Source organism: Aythya ferina, assembly GCF_964211825.1.
Source record: "Aythya ferina genome assembly, chromosome: 24".
Lineage (NCBI taxonomy): Eukaryota > Metazoa > Chordata > Aves > Anseriformes > Anatidae > Aythya > Aythya ferina.
In genome coordinates this window covers 1,787,138-1,796,324 of record NC_140322.1, presented here as the reverse complement: position 1 = coordinate 1,796,324, position 9,187 = coordinate 1,787,138, and the positions used below count along the sequence as shown (strand labels likewise).

At 43.8% G+C, this 9,187-nt stretch overlaps 1 long non-coding RNA gene across 1 annotated transcript; it reads left to right on the top strand.

Moving 5' to 3' along the window:
* The first annotated feature begins 4,375 nt into the window (after positions 1-4,375).
* LOC311423450 lies at positions 4,376-5,313 on the top strand. Its single transcript, XR_014685715.1, has 2 exons — positions 4,376-4,485; positions 4,572-5,313. It is a non-coding gene; the product is annotated as an uncharacterized lncRNA (long non-coding RNA).
* Positions 5,314-9,187: the final 3,874 nt, after the last annotated feature.

Below are 9,187 nucleotides of genomic sequence, written 5' to 3'. Positions count from 1 at the left end.
AGCAAGCTACACAAATGCAACATGCTTCCTGCAGAAAAAAAATAATAATTCATAGAAGTAACTTGTCTCCATGAAATATGAAATAAAGTGTCAGTTCCTCAGTAGGACGTTTCCTTCTCACACTGAAGCCTTCTAACACAAGCAGTACTGACTGTCCCAAGGTAGCTATGGTATGGATTCGCAGCACTTCCATTCTCACCACAGATTTGCCTTCTTGTTAGAGTACAGCAGCCACAGTCACACGCTGTCTTCCCACTCAATGAAGAAAACAGCAGGTTGGAGCAGTCCCTAGCTATTCTGCAAGGTCTCGTCTGTCCTAGAGAATCAACTTGTCATATACCAAAGGCAAAACTCTTTGGCTAGAAGCCAGCCTCCAAAGCAAAGCCAAAATAATCCATTCGAAGGAGTAGAAATATGCTGGAGGAGCTGACATCAGCATCTGGCCCGGGCCACTCAGCAGTTACTTGGCACATGGTGGTTTTATGAATGTTGCATTTTATCTCGGCAATCACATTAGCCCTGCGCTCAGACATTTCAGCTGCAAGCCTCAGCTTCCAGAAGCACGGCATCTCAGAATATGTTACAGGGTTGGTAGGAGAGCAGTTGGAGGATTTTCACTCCAAAATAAATGCAAGCTGTTTAGGGCTCCTTAGCAGATGATGCTTGAAGTTGTCTGTGTTGCCTAGCATCTTTCTTTGCAAATCACCTATTGCAAGGACATGCGTGTGCAAACATACACGTACACATCGCACACAAACATTTGCCCACAGATCACAAAGTGGATGCTCTAGGAGCTTGTCAAGATCTGAGAATTTCTGTAACCACATAGGTGTAGCAGTGGAAGGAGCTGGCACATGACAGCTGTCATTGCAAGCGACACCAAGAAGGGGAGACAGACCTTCCAGCCAGAGGCACGAGGCTGCGCTGAGCAGGCACAGCCACGTGCATAAATCGGATTCAGAGATCAAGCCAGAAGGTTGCTGAGGCGAGCTACGCAGTACTGAAGTGTGCACTGCATTGGCATGGGATTTTATTTATTTTTTTTAAACAGTTTCTACACTGAGGTTTGCACTAGCACAGTGAGAATATGAAGTTGAACTTGGGGTATGGTCTGAAGCCCCCAGCAGGTGAACGCAGCACTGTCACCCACTACAAACCTGGCCCCAGGTTTTCTGACTTTGCATCACAGCTTGTTGTAAGTCTCTGATGCTGACCTTAACACGAGTTTACATCAAGAGGGCAATGCAGTTCCTGATTTGTCCAGTCTCTTTTGGCTTAAACAGGTATTATGATCAGTGACTGTATTTTCTGTGTTTCTGTGGGCATGGATGAGTCAGAGGGAAGGCTGTCTCTGCTACAAACAGTCCAAGGAAGAGCTGCTGAAGTGTAAAGCAGGTACCAAAGGCTAAATCCTCACCTGGAATGAGCTACCGTGCCCCAACAAACCAGCAGCCTGGCTCTAATCCTCATTCGTGGGATGAGTGCAGTCCTAGAGATCAGAGTTTTGCAGAACTCAGGACAGAGGGTGTCCTGAGTTCAGGACTCAGCTCAGCCTCCATTTTGCCCAAACTCACCAAAATATACTCAGGTCATTAGAGAAAAATGCCTTTGCTAGATCATAAGATTTTCCTTGTCCCCAGGAAAAGAAGCTTCCTGACTCGTGGTCTTTAAAGAAAAGGGCAAATAACCCTGGAGTGGCAGGGGAGGAATTAGAAGACCAGCATCCACAGGCTGAGCTCAGGATCATTAGTCATTGTTTTTCCCTCTGATTTTCCCCAAGCTATTTTGTTTGTATATATAAAAACATGACTGATTACACTCTAGAAAAGCGAAGATTCTGTTCAACTTTCCCAACATAAATTACAATTAACAGCCAGAGTTTCACTTCAGGGCAGTTTTTTTCTAAAGATTCTCCCAACCATTACTTGAGAGGCCCACAATAAATGAGCATCTGGCCCTGCAGGGACATTGCCCTTGGCTCCTGCAGATGCCAGGCAGGAATACAAGGTACTCAGCACCTCACAGGATAAGCCAAGAAGAGCATCAGTTGATTTGGTCAGGCACTGTGGTAACTTCCCTTATGCAGTCTGAGCGATTTCTTTTGTTCCAGGCCTGCAGCACACTTGCTGCTGCTCTCAGGTGCCTTCTCAGGGTTTTGTTAGGGCATTCTGCACTGGCACAGTTCCTAATGCTCATGCTTTTCAGTCCTTCCCTCTCTTCACATCAGCACAGCATGGACAATTCAGCCCACGAGCAGATCCATAACATCCAAGTGTGTGCTTAACACAATCACTGCATCACAGTCTGTTTCGTCATTAATTCAAAGCGTTTCATAATAGCTTTGATATGTGCTTTGGGATACCTGGACTTCAAAACATCCTGGAGACAAAGTGACATCACTTACCGCTTTCTGTTGTTCATTACAAAGTCATCTAGTACCAGATGTAGCTGTAGGCCTTTTAAATGGGAAGTGTTTTAAAGCAAGTAAACCTTTCTATTTGTCATTTCTCAAACAGTACATTAAAATATCATCCTGCATCGAGCCTGCCCAACTGCTCTATGGACTATTATGTACTTTAAGCTACCCTTGAAATGAGACAGTTTAAGCAAAAGGAGCTTTTAAAAATAAAATTTTGCACTTGATTGCATCTTCTTGCTCTCTCCCTGTGCTTCATAAATGGAAATAACTTCCTCTAATATTCCTTTTGATCACAAAGTACAACAATAGTCTTTAACGACCACCAGACACCAAAGTGCCGGGACTACGTGACCAGTGCAGCACAATCGCTCAGGGCAAGATTCTTTCAAGCTCTCCACTCCCAGCTAGAGCCATCCAGCTGCCACAGGCAGCCACAAACAGACCCAGACTGGCTCTAAACAACCTGCTTGGGGTGATGGAAGCTCTTTTGCCATGTCAGTGAGATTCTGCCCAAATGCACACCTCAAACAATTCAGCCTCAGAGCTAGGCTAGTACCCTCACAGCACGACAAATTGCACAGTACAAATGTGCCCTTGTAGCAAATACTCACATTTCCAGGTGACCCAGGAGCAATGCTGGGTATTTGGCAGCCTCACCATGAACCCTTCTTTAAGGACTCGTGTGCAGGTGAATATCCAAAAACCTGGACAAGGCTCTCCAGCAAATCTGGTCCCAGCATGGGCTGAACAGGAGCTCCCTATGTCCACGTATCTGCCTAGAAATTCAGCCACAGGATGCAGAAGAAAAAAGAGCCACTACTAATCCTGGTCAGAATCTTTATGCATTGCTAATGAACGTGTCAGGGTGGCAAATTTCTCAGATAGACCCCAAGGGATACCTGTGAATAACAGGGAGGTTTCTGTCTGTCCCAGCCAGGTAGCTCGGGGCACTGTGGATAGCAATCATTAAGCAGTTTGCTGTAGTAAATTAAGTTATTATGGTAAACACGAGCAATGTTAAGGGCAAATAACTGGCTCTGGCCCAGAACTGCAGATTTTGGCCTCCAGTATATTTACCATGTCAACTATGTCCCGAACTAAGTGAATGCCACGCATTTCTGTAGGCACCTTCTCTGTCCTGAATCCATTACTCCAGTCAGACGGCAGAAGTCAAACATCATCACATTTCCTGGCAACTGAGAAGTTACATAACAAATTTGTTTATCCCAACTCCTATATTTGGCAAATTACCATTGCTTTGCAGATGCTGGGCCATAAGGTTACAGGGTAAAGAGAAAGGCAGCCAGCATTCCTGTGCAGTAATTGACAGTCAGCATCACCGCAGCACCAAGACAGGAGTTGATTTTGCCTCTGATTAGACTCGTCCCTGCTTTAAAGTATGTGCAGTGACATATCTCTTTGCCTTGAAGCTGTAAGATAGGGTTATTCTGGGTGTCACTTTGCCAGGCAGGGGTGAGGATCCGAATGTGAAAAGTCAAAAAAAAAATCTGAATAAGATGGCAACAGTGAATGCTACTGGGACCACTGTTAGGTTGAGTAAAGTGGAATATTTAACACTACATAAAACTATTGGCTATTTCTTTCCACGGATGCTTATAGTAGGCCTTGTGTAAGGGGTTAATAACAAAGCTCTTAATCTTTATATGGTCACCCTGCTGTAAAGGGACACCTCTTCCCTCTCACACTGAGAAGAGCCTGAAAACAAAAAGCTGGCTGCAAGGAAAGGACGTGGGTCTGGCTTCTCGGCAAGGCTGCCATGAGTGATATGCTGCACACTGCATTCAAAGACCCAGGAGACAACATGTTTCATCTTCAAACTCTGAGGATTTTCAGCTGGCTGGCCACAGCTGTGAACTTGCTGCCTGTTTTCTCCCAACCTGACGACTCCTTTCTTTTTTGCCCCCCACTCTCTCTAGACTGCTGTTGCTGCAAAGGATAAAAGGAAGATATCAAAGCCTTCAGGTTTGGTTTCTTGGCAATCCCTCCTGACCCTGTCATAGGAACAGACATCTCCAGCGGACTTATTACACGCCAGAATCTTCTTTGTAAGAAAGGAGATCTCTCAGCTCCAGTTGTGACTACCTGAGCCATTTTTACAGCCCTTTTCACCAAGCCTTACTTCTACCCACAGGAGAGAAACTCAGACCTGGCTAAAGAAGGCTTGCTGGTAAGACATAATTAAGCATCCTCATGTTGGTCTGAACAGAAACGGCCTGGGAGAGGTAAGAATGGGACAGGTGGTCACCTTCGCTGGTCAGCAAAAGACTTCGTGATACACTGAGATAAAGGGGAAAACAGAAAGAGACTGGACAATACCATCCTTGGCAACCCAAAGTGCTCCCTGCAGTCCTTCCCTCATCACACCCATGCCATGCGAAGAGAAATAATAAAGCAGGATGCCTCGCCATTGATCCGGGGGAGGCAGACACAGGCACAGTACAAAGAGGCTTCTCAAAATGATCCTCTCTGTTTGGAGAGCAGCCTTAAAGAGATTTTTATGACCCAGGGATAGTGAACAAATCTATATTTGTATGCTGCAGAGCCAAAGAACCAACCCTAGACTCTATTTATAATAAGCGCTGCCAAACAACATTCAAAGCCGACCAGTTCCTGCAGCCAAAATGTGCTGGCTGCGTCCACCATGTCATAACCAGGTCCATCTGAATTGGCCTGAAAAGCTCTTCTGCCAGGCGAGAGCAGGAGAGGGAGAAGGAGAAACTGCCCCATAGTTTGGCCCAAAACAGCAACCCCAGCGCATCTATAGCCTTATTATGCAAAATGCAAGCAGAGGAAAAATTAAGTCAAAGGGGAAAGAAAATTATTTTCATTTGTGCCAGCATCATTCAATAGAAGCTGCTTTTTCTCTCCCTGCAGCAATCATTTTGTTGTTGAGCTGGGCTTTTTTTTTTTTTTTTCCCCTCCCCCATTCCCAACACTTCTGCATTTTGTTTTGGATAAACCCTTAGAAGAAAGTTCAGCCAGCGGCCCCCAGCAGAGTCCATCATCTCAGTGCCCCTTGCTCACTGGGGCAGTTCATGGACCTAAAGGGAACAGAGCCTTGCTCTCCTGTGCACTGGACAAAAGTGGTCTTCCTCAGGATTTTCTTCCTGGTTTTCAGGGGTAGACACCCTGTGGGACTGGGGAGCTTGCAGTGCTGTTGATGTTTAAAAGGCAATGAGCACAGGAAACTGAAGGGGGAATACTGCTCGCTGCTGAATAATATTTCACTGCTCAACTAACCGAGCATGTTGTATTTTTAAAGCTGGATATGATGTGCTCAGGGCATTCTTTCACAGGTTCAGAAAGGAAGAAAAAAATCTCTTTTCCTCACCAGCAACTCTCCCCAGTTACTGAAACATTCACCTGAATTGCTTGTTCGTTTGCATCTCCAAACCACCCCCATGATCGGGAAGCTCAGCAGCAGGTTTTCCTGTCACCAAGCCACATTCCTGCTACCTGAACAGAACATCAGGCTGCACGAGAAGCCCTCCAGAGTATTTTAGGTGAGTGAAGGCAAGAGCTAACTGAAATTTAGAGATCTGTGTTTAGACTAGATGTACATACAGACTAGGTCCATCATCAGTTCAGGTCTATTGAATATTTCCCACCCGTGAAACTATCTCTGTACTCTCACTGGGAGAATTTCTGGTCCCGCATTACATTTTGGCTAGCGTTTTCCTGCCTAGACAAATGCTGTTAAGGACTAGGCACTAAAAGGACTGTAGACATGGACCACCATCAATATTAAGTTGAGAATTGAAGTATTTTTCTCTACACATCAGATTTTGTTGAAATCTTTCTTCCAAAAACTCTGAAGTTGCTCTTCTCATTTATCACTTGAACTTTACAGACCTTTCAGCCCTGCTTCCACTATATTGTACTTTGCAATAAACAATACTGAGCAATAACACAACATCTCAGACTTGATGTTTTATGATTGACTGCCACACAGCAGGTGTATGTTCAGGGGCAGTGTGAGATATTCATACAATACAATCACTCTGCTGACAGATACGTATTTTAAATTGCTTTTATGGCTAGGCAGATGCAAGTCAGACAGAAGTCAGTTCTCTATCTTATGCTGGTGAAACTGAAAGATGCTTCACCTATAAATACAAAACAACCTACTATGAATTCTTCCTTTCTATAAAAAGATATGCTAGCTATTTGTCTGTGTAGTCTTCCTTTTATTTTCTCAGCTGGTACTAAAATGGACAGAATGCAGAATTACTCCATTGCTACTTTGCTTGACACAAAAGGACTTGAAACGGAGATTTTTTTAGAGGACGTTCTTCTAATAAGCATTGCTTCCTGTGGCTTCAGCTCACTTGCTGTTTCACTAGTTACATCAACTTGGTCCCCCAGTAAAGAAAACAACATCTAGCCTATACAGCATTTGTACTTCTCCTGACCCAATGCTAGCAGTTACCAGTTTCAGGGATTTATCAACAACCCTGTATTGACTTCTCACTCCTCTGCTGCTTGCTGATCTCTTTATGCCCATCTTCATGCTGTTTCTGTGATGCTGACTGTGATCTTCTCCCCAGATAAAAAACTTTGGAAAATGAACCTGGCAGTCCCTAAAACTGTGTTGCAGTTCCCCATTAGACATCTTTGACCATGGCTTCCTTCTTCACACACTAAATACTCACAATACATAAAACTTAATGACTTGCTGCAGTTGCGTTAACATACATCCTTGGCTGGTGTGTGTCAAGTTCAGAATAAAGCATGGGATTGGCAGAGGAGGTATAATCCTAGCACAGCGTGTGATTAACAACTGTTATCGCTGCTATGAAAACAGGAACTTTGGTGAGTAATTATCGAGCTAATAGAGACACTGGGTGCCTCAGCAGGAGAAGATAAAGTGCTACACTGGCTCTTTGAAAGTAGAAGCCTATAGTAAGCACGTGGCTAGAGCCCAACAGCTAGAGGGAAGCATGCAGAGGCAGGGCTGACAGGTGGCTTGCTCAGATCCCCAGCAGGTACCGTGGACCCCACTTGCACTGACTGACCCCCTAACGCCTGTATGTAGAGTTAGCAAAATCTTATCTGATTATGGTTAATGTTGTACCCACTGCTAGCTCAGCAACATCAGAGGAATGCAGTTCTCAGCCCTTTGCAGCCTAAGCCTTTGTTTTCTCCACCTCCAAGAGTCATTTGAGCTCATCACCTTCTGCTCAGAGCTGGTATTCCAAAGCCTTCTGGATCAGTTTAAATCATTAAATCTTCACTGCAATCATCAGTTAAAAGTCCAGCCACAAGACTCGGACCACCACTGACCACGAATTTCTTCCTGGGATCAGCCGTGCCCACACCTGCAGACACTTCACTGATGTGCCTGAGCCGTGCTCCCCAGGGGTGTAGGAAACTGCATCCCTGGGCACTACAGGCTCTCATTTACAGGGCTGCACCATGCACCTTCAGCCATTATATGATTAGTGATTTAAATCACCTAAAAATGACAATGGGTTGAAGCCCAAGGAAAAGGGAAAAGCAGAATATAATATGTACAAACACAGACATACGAAGGAAGAGAGCACCTCTGGGTTAGAAAAAAAATCAATAATTGCCTTGTCAGTATGACACTTTCTCTAAGAATGAATGTTCAGTGACCTTAATGTCCTTAAAAATGTGCATGTACTGTCACTGAATCAATGTTCAAAAGCTTAAAATCTTGTTTTCCCTTTGTGTTAAAGTCCTAAGAGAGGAAGGACAGATTGAGCTAATCCTTACCCTATGGTATATGCTTCAGTCAAAAATGACTCCTTTTTCCTTGCAACTGCTTTGAAGGTGCTCTATAGCACATCACAACAAACACATACAAAGAGACCATTTTTAAAAACAACATTGAAGACATACATACCAAGATGCAAAATCATAAAACCAAAATTAAACTGATATTATTTCATCCTACCAGTCAGCATTGGCAGTGGTGGGTAGGTGCCATTTCTTTGTGGCTTATTTATTTATTCAGGGTCAGTGATACTTTTCATATGATTTGGCTTAGTTACTACTTTGGTAAGGTTGATTTTTTTTTTTTTTTTTATTCTTTCTTGTACGTCAATCTCTAAAAGTTACTTTGATTGTATTGGAGGGGAGGGGTAAGGCTGGATGATTGCATTTGCATTTCTTGTAGTGCAAGGAAGTCTCTCATTGTGAAGAAAAACCTCAGAGTCTGCATCCTGAATTCACACCAGCATAACAAAGATCACATCCTACCCAGATTTTTCGAAGGTGATAAGAAAGCCTGCCAAACATCTTGAGATCAGACCGTGCTATTCCCTGTAACACCATCAGCTAAAAATAATCTAGCAGCAAAATTCTAGTTTTTAACTGAAAAATAAGCCAAAGGAAAAAATAGTCAACCTCCTCTGGTGCTTTTTTGAAATTAAAAGTGTCAAGAGGAAGATCTGCCAGAATTGAGGCATGTCCCATTTTAAATTTTCAGATACTACTTCGGTGGCTCCTTGCCTCTGCCTTCCGTGGCTATTTGCTGCGGGGTGCAATGTGGCGGGGCTCTCAGGAACTCAACAGTTGTCTTCCTTCTCCAGGAGACTATTTTAAGCATATTCATTCCAAGTGAAACACTGAATCCTCTTTTGTTAAAAATCAAGACACTAGCAAGATCAAGAAAAACAGAACTAAGGAAGATAAATACCGTAAATATTTTAAACCAGCTACCTAAAGCAGATTAAGGTTACATGATGTTCTTAGAGGTGCAGATCATGCCGATAAAAATAATTT